The sequence below is a fragment of the Scardinius erythrophthalmus genome, assembly GCF_964197995.2.
Source record: "Scardinius erythrophthalmus genome assembly, chromosome: 14".
NCBI classification, from domain to species: domain Eukaryota; kingdom Metazoa; phylum Chordata; class Actinopteri; order Cypriniformes; family Leuciscidae; genus Scardinius; species Scardinius erythrophthalmus.
In genome coordinates, this window is record NC_138234.1 from 29,912,727 (window position 1) to 29,925,470 (window position 12,744).

At 37.6% G+C, this 12,744-nt stretch overlaps 1 protein-coding gene across 7 annotated transcripts in view; it reads left to right on the forward strand.

Moving 5' to 3' along the window:
• add3a (adducin 3 (gamma) a) overlaps positions 1-12,744 on the forward strand; it is a 93,880-nt gene that overhangs the window by 19,056 nt on the left and 62,080 nt on the right. For 3 of the 7 annotated variants that reach the window (XM_081385070.1, XM_081385062.1, XM_081385067.1), the window contains exon 2: positions 4,949-5,001. The exons of 3 other annotated variants lie outside the window; for them this stretch is intronic. The gene's annotated coding sequence lies outside the window, so the exon portion shown is untranslated. Of the gene's footprint in view, positions 1-2,351; positions 2,367-4,948; positions 5,002-12,744 lie in introns of those variants that run through there. One more of the 7 variants, XM_081385074.1, reaches the window with a different exon arrangement.

The following is a 12,744-nucleotide window of genomic DNA, read 5'->3' on the forward strand; positions in this document are numbered from 1 at the left end:
TTTTCTTTTCTTTTTTTGATCTTGAGTAAAATATAAAACATTTAAAAAAAAAAAAAATATTGTGAGACAAAGCTTTGATATAAGATTTTGGTCCATGAACTCTAGCATGAACACACATGCAACTGCTGGTTAACTTGCTTTTATTGGACTATAAGGCACATGTCACACTCTGGCTTTTTTATACTAGAGTAATTAAGACAATAATTAGGAAAATAGCCTCATTATGTCACGCCATGTTAAAGCAAGGTGTGTGAATGAAATTCAGTTTGTTTTTGGGCAGAGAGGCTTGTATTGGCTGCTATGTAACAGCTAAAAGATTCGTCTCCATTCAAAAGTGCACAAGTGAAGCACCTTCATAATCACTGGCATTAATGTGTTCATATTCTTAGGGGTTGTCAGTCAGGCAGTGGTCCTGGGGGGGTTTTATCATTTATTGAAGGGATTCCCGAGCACCATCTGTTCTGGCGTAGAGCGAGCGCAGGGATGCTCACATACTGAGATGGTTTACTGAACGCTCATCTGCCCGTTATTCTGTCAAATATGGCTTGTCAGCCGTTCAAAGTGGACTTCCTCTTCTCTTTGATCACTCTTTTGAGTTCAGACCATATCTGACAACCACAGCTGGGCAATATCACATGTACACCTCATTTATACCTCATAGGGTTGCATGAAATTGGGAAAAAAATGTCAGTAGGATATTTTACGATTACATGTTGTGATATGAAAAAGACAGGAAGTTTCACCAGATGACTTGAATTGCTCTATTTGGAAAGAATTATTAATTAGCTATAGAATGATTGAGGTGATTTTGTTGGTGAGTGCATTTGCATTTTTTTTAAAGTGCGAAATTCTTTTAGGGCTCAAAATTTGACAAATTTGGGTGTTCATATTTAAGTTGACTGTTTACAAAAACCAATTCGAACCATAAAGTGAACAGAAGTGAAACATAAAGCTTTAAAAAAAAATTTGTTTCATAGGCCACATTCACACTGTTTTTGACCAATTCAATGACTTTAAAATAATAATTATTAGGATTTTGGTTTCAGTGTTATTATTATGGAATTATATTAAGGATTATTATTCAATATATTAAACATAAGAAATTTTAAATTACAAAATACTAAACTGTAAAATTACAATACTAAAATTTTCTTAATTTCTTCTTTTTCAAACAGTATGTCATCAAGCTTTTATTTTGACGGGTTGCCAACAAATAAATAAATGCGCTGTCGGTTTTATAGTGAAGGAACTGGATGTTCATTTACACGCGTGTATCTCACAGCATTTCAGAACAACGTAATTCACTGTAAATTAACCAAGACTCGGAAACACTGTATCATGAACTACACGTGTGTAAATGTGCTTTACTCTGAAACTGGTATTACATATATTTGCTTAAATTGCGCTAAGCCATATTGCGATATAGCTGCATGATATATCGTAATAAAAGTAATAATTTTCCAGACTTGTATAGTAATATTGCTCATCAGGGCTGTCAAACGATTAATCGCATCCAAAATAAAAGTTTGTTTTTACATAATACATGTGTGTGTACGGTGTATAATTATTTTCTATATATAAATACACACACATGCATGTATATATTTAAGAAATATTTGCATGTATATACTGTGTATATATATTTATATAATTTATATTATATATAAATATTTTATATATAAATAACACATTTTCTTAAATATATATATGCATGTGTGTGTATTTATATATAGAAAATAATTATACTCCGTACACAGACATAAAATATGTAAACACAAACTTTTATTTTGGATGCGATTAATCGCGATTAATCGTTTGACAGCCCTATTGCTCATAATTCATGAGAACCCCCAACAGCCAATCAGATTGGAACTGTTCATTTTTAGCCAGCGTTTGACATTTTTGTACGCAATATGCATCAAGCAGCCAGCGAACAGACCGTGGCTTGCGTAACGATGCTGTGGGCTACCAAAGTACTTCCCAAAATCTCTGCACATTCCTCTCATAAACCCCATTAATGCTCAGGGTGACAAAAAGAGCCAAACTCAGTAGCGAGAGCCTGTGAAATTCAGAGCCGTCTGACAGAATCACACTAACAATCCAGTGTTGCGTAAGTGTTCTCGTTTCCCACAAACGGCGTGGTCTGAGTTTTTTAAAATAGCTGGGAGCTCACTGGTCTGTAATAAAACCCCAAATTTAAATGGGTTCCTAAGCCAAAATATGTCTGGAAGTGTGAAAACAGATGCTGAGTGTTTCGGTTGCAACAGGGCCGAGACTAGCTTGCTTGCATAAGTTGCAGAGCAGGAATCACCTCGCTTCAGGGGCCACTAGCTGTCTGTAGGACAACACGGGCCAGACACAATTATGTAAGTACCGATGTTATCTAAGTGACCATGAACCCCATCAGCACGGTGAATGAAGCGTGAACCAATTATTCGCATGTGGCGTAACAGGATTGAACTAATTTGAGTTTTCTGAGCATTAACTTCTAGATTCAGTTGGTTTCTAACTGTGTAACTATAAAGGTCCTTTATTGCTATTTATGGATGAAGAGTCTTTAACATCCGCAGAAACGTTCTATTGCACAAAAGGTTCTTTATAGTGGAAAAGGGTTCTTTTAGATATGTTCTTCATGCTAAGAACAAAATGGTTCTTTTAAGAAATGCTCACTGAAAGGTTCTTTGGGGAAACAAAAATGGTTCTTCGGTTGCATCACTGCGGAAACTCCTTCTTTGTAACCTTTATTTTTAAGAGTTAAGCATAATCGGAAATACAGAGTGAAATGATGCGTGGACTTGCAGCATGTACTACCCGCTGTGTGGTTGACCTAGCAGTGTTTAGACAGATGTGTTGGTACAGACGATAAAGATGGTTATCACATGCTGCGGAACTCCCCGAGGGCTCTAGACAGGGTCAATTTGATGGGTTTTTCCCCTCAACTGAGCTCTTTGATGGAGGTCTGTCTGTCTCTCGGTATGTAAAGGGGGTCTGTCATTTTTAAGACATTCTAAACAGAGCGGAAGGAAAAACGTTACATTTATTTGCAGGTGCCAATCCATAAATATAGCAACATTTTGGAAAGCATTGAGAAGAATTGCAAAATGTTTTTTTGGTGGTGGCAAGTAGTGTTGTCAAAAAATCGATATTATGTATCGATACTGAAATATCTGAAAAGCCATGTTTATTTCATTTGCCTCTTTGTTTTCTATCGTATTTATTGCTCTATTGTTTGCAGTTTGTTTTTGTTCTCATTTTATTACTTTTTTTTTTTTGTAAATTTAGTTCAACGATTCAAATAAAGTGTCCCTGTGCTTGTGTGTAAGCTATTACAACAAAATTACCCAAATTATAAAAAAATGATGATATAATAAATTATCTGTATGGCGGATTGGCGGTATAGATGGCACTTTTCCCCGTGGTATCGAAAATGGTATTGAATATCAATATTTTTCATGGTATTCTATCGAAGTTGGAAATTCCAGTATCGTGACAACACTTGCTGGCAAGTTGTAAAGTAAAGGTGCAGTCTCATTTCTGTGAAGTTTTGTTGGCAAAAAAGGTCCATTGTCAAATATACTGTATAGCAATACTGTATGAAGCAAAGCTCACGCAGAAGTTAGTTTCAAATCAAGCAGCTTTCAGCAAATTTGCGTGACCAACTTTCGAAATCTTTCACCCTTGCGTTAAAATTCCGGATTGTGTGGATTCCAATTGACATGACTGGATTTCGCCCACAAACATTTGACAAATAGCGGTAAATGCGACTGTGCCTTAGCTTTAGCAGTATTGGTAGTATGAATAACCAATATTACATAACCATCTGTTATTGTTATTAAAGTGCCATTTTCACTCCACCTATCCAGTATGTCCAATGTCCACAGTTTGTGTTGCTTGATCAAAGAAAACTATATAATTGAACAGAATATAGGCTAAATAATTGTTCACACCAAGGATGATAACTAACGATAACTATTTAGTTTTAATAATCATTCTAATTCTGAGAATAGGGAAGTCCACAGCACAACCATGATGATAACGACAAAGTGGAACTATATCTAAAAAAAGTCTTAAAACCAAATGTGCAGCTCAAGTCCTGAAAAGTCAAGACAAAACATTTTGCTCGTCCTCTGGCTGCAGTATAGCTCATAAACCCCGCCCTCTCCATGTAATTGAATGGGATGTGAGCTAAACTACAAATTTTATTTACATTTCAATTTGTTTCCAAAGATCGTTTCTGTCGTTTTTGGTAGTTCTCATCACACAGATGTTCAAGTGTTCGTTTTCCCAATAAAATGTTTACAGTCTATGTTAAAAAAAAACACAGAAATGCCAATCAAAATCCACCAGACTTTAACGAGAACTGCAGAACGGTTATAGTAAACCGAACGTTATTATGCGTTGGTGTGGGCGAAGCTAATATTGTTATAGTTGTTCTTTGCGTGAACGGGCCTTAAGTTAGCAGGCTAATTGTTTAACGGAGTGCTAAGCTTGTACAGTGAGAGATTACCTCGCTAAATGTACGCTAACTAAACAACCAAAAAAACATGAAGTGTTAACTTGGTTGTAGAATGTGGTTATCATTACCCTGTAATGAAATGGTGTAGACATTGTGAGATTCGTAGAAGAGGAGCGCTAAGCATGTGTGCAGGAGTTATTATTTTCAAGATTCAAAGAGTTTTGCCTGGCCTACTCTCTATGTTTCTCCATTTATCGACTGAGGGGCTTGTGTAGGGAGTTGACTGTCTACGTTTTTTTTAATCTTTTGGCTCTCGTGTGCATTCCTGGCGTTTGAAGAGATAACAAGGTACGTCAGATCATGGAGGAAGTGCACCTAGTTATTTGGAAGGCTTTGAGAGAAATCTACTGGTAGCTGATATTTTCTCTCTTACTTCCAGCTGCAGCATTCATCACTTTGGATGATTGTTGTGTGTTTGTTTGTTTATTTCAGGTGATCGAGCAGCGTGAGCGCTAACAGGCGGTGTGATCTCAGGCTCCCAGCAGGTGAGTCTAAATAAAGCTCATTCCCACAGCGAGTCCTTCAATTGAACCTTGACTCGCGGCACCTTTTCATTCAACGCACAGCGAGACATTCCCTCGGGGTACGACCTTTGCTTGAGTCTGGAGATGCTTTTAGATCGGAATGTTTACAGAGGCTAAAAGTGAATATGCTGTAATGTTTTGAAATGTTGACTTAGTTCTACATATGCAAATTAGATCATATGCATGCATCAGCCTATTAAATATGCATTATAATCGGTCCAACACAATCTCACAGCAGTTCGTAACTATTTTACATTGTGCTTAATTGGTGACTAATTTGTACGAATTCATGAGATCAGTTTAAACCCCAGTGACGGGTAAGTTTTGGGGAGGGGTTGGCAGTGGTCATGGTCCTTTATAATGAGTTACTTTTATAAATCGCATGTTTTTTATACAAAATTGCCACCTCGTAAAATAGTTAAATTTTCTCGTGAGATCGGATTGGTCTGTCAGATATAAAAAGTAGTGCTAATTGATAGTTTTTTTTAATGGCCAAAGACATTATCAATATCAATAATTAAATAAAATATTATATATACTCAAAATTTACCACAAATATGAAATTTATCCGTCAACTAAATTGTCAATAAATTTTATAGGTCAAAGTTTTTTTGATGTTGCCATTTTTTTGACTACAGTAATGTTAGCAGATGCAGATAATCTCAAAATTGTACAATATTGGCTAGTATATTGGTCCATGACCTGTCAATATTGATATAAAATCATTCATAAATAATTTATAAATCTTGTTACTTATTACATTGAATGTTTTCTGAAAGTTTAGAAGTTAGAAGTAAATATTGCGAAAAGTTGTACGGTTTTTGTAGACGTTTGTTAAAGCTAACTGGAATGGACATTTATGCCTGTAGTTCCTACTTTTAAAGGGTTAGTTCATGGACTTTCGTCTTCAGAACACAAATGAAGAAGATATATTTAATGAAATTCGAGAGCTTTCAGTCCCTCCATTGGGAGCAACGTTTACACATTTAAATTCAAGAACGATAGAAAAGACATCATTAAAGTAATCCATATGACTGCAGTGGTTTAACCTCAATTTTATGAACCGACGTTAGTGCTTTGTATGCGCAAAAATACATAATTTACAGCTATATTTACAAAATAATATTATCCAAAGCACGTTCACAGAACAACTTCCGGTCTGAAATCAACACAACACGCATGCGTCGTGGTGCTTCCCCTACTGGATTGCAGGTCAATATTTTCGTAAATAAAGTGGTAAATTATGTTTTTTTTCTGGAAACAAAGCACTCACGTCACTTCATAAAAGTGAGGTTAAACCACCTTTGCATGGATTACTTTAATGATGTTCTGGACCTTGAATGTTTAAATTGCATTGCTGTCTATGGAGGGACAGAAAGCTCTCAGATTTCATCAAAAATATCTTCATTTGTGTTCTGAAGATGAACGAAAGTCTTACGGGTTGGGAACAACGTGAGGGTGAGTCAGCCGTTTCCACATTAAGCACATTTTTGTCGTGTTGTTTGTTATTGTGCTCATTTTACATAACTAATCAAATACCTTGTGCATCGTGTAGCTACAGTTCCAAAATTCAGTTCTCACGCAAGCTTGCATAACTTTCCAGAGGCCGAGGACAACATTTGGCCATAACGGACCGCTTGCTCGATAGATATAATAATTATATTTCGTGTAAATTTAAAAATCTACTGTCAGCTTTGCATTACATTAGTCCAAGACCAAGTCAGGCTGTTTCTGTGAAAATGAGCACTTGTGTGGATGGTTGGTCAAGTGTCATTTTGGGCCTTTTTTTTTGAGTAAATGACATGGATGTAGTCACGAAGACCTGGCGAGACGTTTTACAGTCCTGGAGCGGGAATCGCTGACGGCTGTAATGGCCGCAAACCCAAAACGGGCAGTTTACAAGCTCCCCTCTCTGTCGCAGTCTCTCTCTCTCTTTCTGAGCTCTTGTGATTAATTTAACATCTCTGCAGTTCTTCCCGCTCCTTCGGCTGCTGAGAGAGAGAGTGATGACGGCGCGTCCTGGAGCATTAGCGTGCTTTACGGGACTGTTGGGAGAGCCCTCAAAAACGACATTTAAAACGCTTGGATTACACTTCCTGAGTGATTTCTGACGTCTGGGAAATGTTTCTGAAGCCCCGTAGATTTACTAGTTAGGTTAGCCGGGCTTTAGTGGCATTAAATATAAATGTAGACCGTTGACTTGAGGTGAAGGCGAGGTGGTTTTTGAGTGTCCGTAAATCTCTTCTTGGGGTCAATAACTTAATTTGAAGTGTTGTTTCTGTTCTTTCTGATTCTTGGAGTCTTGTTACAATGATGTTGCAATTCTGGGGCGTTTGAGGACACAGCGGGGAATGCTGGGAAAATGAATAGAGCTCTGTTCAAAGTGGCCTCCACTCGTGCTACTATGTATGATACGTTTATTCATGATGCGCATGTTCAGTGCACAAATGATTTCTGGAGGACATACTAAATGTTTTTTGCCTGTTTTAATTATCTATCTAATTTAAAAATCTTTGGTTCTTGTTCTTGTTCTTGTTCAAGGACTTTCCATCATTTCAAAGGATTTTAGGTACCGCAAATGATTCATGATTAATAATTTAATACCTTTATTTATATCGCTCAGCTATTAATATAAAATAAATAATTGCACAAAACGATAGAGGCCAAAATGTGACCCTCAGTAATCATTAGAGAAATTGATAAATTAAGAACTCAAAAAAAGTCTACGTGCATAAGTTGTTAAATTTTGCAATTTGATCATCAAAATGACAAAAAAAAAATCGAATCAAATTAATTACTAAAAACAAAAGTAAGCAAACTGAAAATGCAGTATTAAGTTTATGAATCTCTAAATTAGAATTAATGATAGAAAATAGTTATTTATTTTTATTAATGGACGTTTAAAATGCGTTCGTCAGTAATCACTTAATGTTTTTATTTTTTTTATTTAATTTGTTTCTTGTTTTGTTTTTATTTTATTTGACCCTGTTTTGTTTTGTTTCGTTTTGTTTCGTTTTGTTTTTTTGTTTAGTTTCGTCACATTTGGTCCCCCATAAACATTGTTGCTGATTTAGCAAAGTGATATTTCTGATTTACCTCCATTGTTTGCATAAAATTCACTTTCAGTATTATTTTGGTTTCAGGATGGTCTGTGGTCTGGTTATGATTGTGAAGTCATCTGTGATCAATTCCACACTACAGGCGTAATAATCTGTCGCTGAGGTCTTAGTCTCGCATTACTTGCTGTATGTGATTTTTGGCTAAACCCACGTAATGCGACAGCTCTAATCAGGGTTACTGGTAAAGTGGATTTGGGCTGTGTTGTTATCATAATCCCATAAATCGTAGTTCATTGTAAGCAATGTGGATTTTGATGCGAAAAAGCACAACGATGGAGCTGCTTCGGATGATCCGTTCACCGTTTTGCTCGGATTCTAAAGCAATGACGCATAGTGAGCGATCGTTTGTAGAGTCCAAATGACTCCGTATCTTATCTTTCTCTCTCTGCCTCTAACACAATTTCACATGTTTTATATGTTAATGAAAGATTAATAACGTCTCGAGAGCAGTCATTCAATTCGCAGGAGTTTTATATCTTTGAACGACAAACAAACAGCGATTTCTGTCTGCAAACCCCTTTAACCGTCTCAACGGCCGCTCTCTGCTGCCTCATTCTCTGGCTGGACTGCAGAAAACGTCCCAAATGACTCCTCAAGCCTACACTTTCCTCCCTAGCCCCTCTCCTCCCTTCTTTTCTGTCTCTTTTGCTCTTTTTCACTGCACACGCATTTACAAAACCCCTCTGAGCACTGATATCCCTCCCCACCTCCGTCATGAGGTAATTTGTGCAAGAGTTTGGGAGTTTAAACAGACACTTGAGGGGTATGAGAGTATTTTACCATGCTGCTAAATGCAGTAACTTCACATTATGTCCAAACTGAGCTAAGTTGCCACTTAAATCCTTTTGGATTTGGAAAGCTCATAACTTACATATTTAAGGATGACCTTGAAAGATTTTGGAATGGTAAGATTACAATTTTAGTATATTTGGCAGGGCTGGAACTGTATCTTATCTAAATGAGCACATACTGTTTTTGTACAGTGTAGCAATTCTAAGCTAATTATAGTCAACTGAATTCTAACCCTATCCCTAAAAGAATATACTTAATATATACTTAATAACTGATGAACAAGCTGGTGTGACGTCATTCTGAACAAATTCAGGCCAAAACGAAGTTCTTTGGAGTTTGTTTCTGGAGTTCAAAACCGCTTGCCAAGCAAACTTGGTTCACGCTGGCTGGTAAACACTTTCGAACTACCATTGGACCGTGGCGATTATGTAATAGGTGGGTGTGGCTCTGAGGCTCCGCCTTCTTTGATGTGGAAATCTTCTGTTCAGTCCGTTGAGGTCAAATGCGAATAAAACTCGATCAGATGAAGAGATCTCAGGAGACGTGAAGCTATCATTGGATTCGGATGGGCCTTGATGCCTTCCTACCTTGGAATACGTTTTCCAAAGGCAGCATTTTTAAGGTTTCGGACACAGCCATTGCCATTTAAAGTATACTCCATTTGATAGTGTGCGTGAACTCAGGCACTAGAGCACACTAAAAAGCTTCATCTTTGTCCGGTGTTTGTGCTGTTTCTCTCCAGAAGTTATCAGTCAATAAAATGTCTTCGAACTCTTTTAAAGTAGAGTTACATGTATCTCTCTTAACCCCTCACACAAGTGCTTGTCATTGCGTGCGTCTATTGTTGTTGTTTCTCTAGTACTTTGTTGTTGTTTTTCTGTTTCTTGAAGAAACAGCCAGTGTTGCCAACTTTTGAACCCACTATTTTGTGCAAAAAACTCATTTAAAATGTCACCATGAAATCACAATTGTAATATTGCAGTATGTATTATTATAAATTATTTGTCCGTGCACCATCATTAAAAATGATCTTCAGCGACATCTCTCTTCTTCTCTGATGACGTGTTTATTGGCGCGAGGGCGGTGCAACCTGTCACTCACATGAGATCCACCAATAGCAAACCACAACTATGCAACCAATTCCCAATGGACAAAATCAAGCCCCACCCCGGATTTTTTTTCTTGTTCGAGAAGCCGTTTCACACTGATATATAATAGGGAAGAAAAGACGATCACAACTTCCGTTTCCGACTTAATGTAGACAACCAGGCAATCTAGCTTTTGGAACGGAGCCTGTGTCTTACATGGATAGATGATATTGTAAAGCTGTTGATTTCTCTGCTCTGTGGTCTTGTAATGTAATAAGAGCCTGACTGCATAAAAGGACTCACTCCCACTCAATACAGTCTGTCGAGTGACTTCACTGCTCTAGAATGCCGAAAACACAGTTAAAACTCAGACACTCAGTATTGAGGGTGGGATTATTGTGTGTGTGTGTGATTATCCAGTTGGGTGTTTTCCTCACAGGCAGCAGCTGAGTTAACCATGATGGCTCACGGATCTGCACTTCACCGTTGCTCTGCTGCATGTAATTGCATGTACAGTATGTTTGCGTCTGTGTCTGTATTTACCGAAGGCAGCTTCAAAGGGCTCTTGTGGCAGTAAACCAAAGGTTGTTGCGCACTTACTGGAATCATTGCTGAAAAAAACAGCAAGATTGTGTTTGTCCAAGTAATCTGAAATGATAGCAGTGATCGATCATGAAAATGTTAATTGCATGACTTGACGTCAAAACATTAATTTTTGAGACCATTAAGGCCCCGATATACTCAAAGGAGTTTACCAGCCAAAGCGAACTTTTCCGCAACCTCAAACGAAGTTCGTTTTAGACCGATTTTGCTTGAAATGACGTCACATCAGTTCGTTCTTCGATTTCGCTTGAAATACATCGGGGCCTTTATACACAAGTCAGAGGTCTTTGTAATTTTATGATCATATCTTCTTATCGGATAAAAGCGCCTCATTTTTAAAATTAATCTTGGCATTTCCATCCAGAATGTTTTTGGTGTGTTTTTATTTTTTCAATGCGATATCCCAAAATTTGCATAAAAATAGGTAGGTAGAAATGTTAGCTATAGACAGGCCCAGTTTAGCGTCAACATAGTTCTGGTTTGCCACCTAACATATTCCTCATACATTTTTGAGATCTCATCCAGTACTGCAAATGAACTTTTGCCTTTAGCAGCTGAAATGAGCTACTCTATTGTTTTTTGTTTTTCTCAGTTACATTTGGGTTCGTCTCACAATGTCCCTTTCCTGCCTGATCTTATTTGTTATGTGTCCCCATCAACAGACACATTGTGCTGTCTGTTGATCTAGTGTGCAGTGATGCATTTGGCTTCCCTGGCTGGGTAACCAGGGCAGATAGGCTCTCAAAGGACTGTTTTATGGTGCTCCCTCTCTCTGACACTTTCTTGATTGTTTGGGTTTGCCAGAGGGCAACTTGCTCCCAACCTGCCAAGACCCCAGAAGCTCTCTGATATAAAACTGTGGTAAATTACCCCATCTGTAATGGATTCACCCTGAAGCGATGTCCATCACCTTGTTTGTACTTTGAGCGTTTTGCAACAGCCTTTACAAATCACAATGAGCAGGGCTTGACATTAACTTTTTTGCTCACAAGCCACTGTGGCTAGTGGTTTTTCAAAGTTACTAGCCACTCAGCATTTTCATTGGCCACAATTTTGACATTGATACCATGAGGAAAAAAACAGCATATAGATATTTTTGATATTGTCTCATTATTTGGCAGCTGTCACTTTGAGACCTGACACACGGATCCATTATACTGTTTCGCATGCGTTTTCTTTCTCAACTGTTTACGTCCACTTTAAATGTAACTGACTCTGTTTACATGAATACTCGGCATTTTGACATTATTTTGTGTGTATTTGACTGGTTAAGCGCAATAAGTGTCGAAAACAGTACTCAATTTGGTACTCAGGTGGCTTTATGTGCGAGCACTTAGTGTAAGCACTAAATCTGCGGGAATGGGTAAAGTACGCCCAAACCCATACCGAAATTCAAGCAAAAAATTCGTACTGGAAGTGTTTCAGAAAATTCAGTATTTATATGTATTGAAAATGTATATTTTTGCACTTAGTTCAGATGCCCTTTTAAAAGACTACTTAAAAACTGTATATTATAATTCAACCCATCAAGGTGGCTAGTAGGAGTGACTGCGTTACACGCCACTGCTGAAATCCTCCCGCATTTGTTGGGTTGGCGGGTGTTAATGCCAAGCCCTGACAATGCGTTTGAGATCTGAGATCATTAATATGCATCAGAGTGTTTTATTACACATTTTCAGTCAAAATCCGTGTCTTGGCACAGGAAATGTAAATGATTATCGACTGGGTCCAGCATTTCAGACTTGTCGGCCCTGTCGAAAAAATATTGTTTATCTAACATCAACCCTAAATCTATCAAAGAAATAGAAAAAGGCTTGCAAATATGATTCTATTCCAATAATAGAGGTCTCACAACCGCTGCTAGGGAGAATAAGCTTTGGCAACATACATTGTAAAAGCTCAGTTTTTTAAGTAGCTTAAATCCTGAATTTACTCAATTTTGATGGTGATGAACAGCGTTTTTCTCTCTGTGTGGTGAAGTGCAGCTGCAGATTCTTCATGTTTTGTCAATGTCAGTGCAGTTGAATAGTGCCCAAATCTGTTAATCCAGTCTTTTTTGTTGCATGTGGTATTTTGCAAGCCCCCTAAAGACCCAAATCATT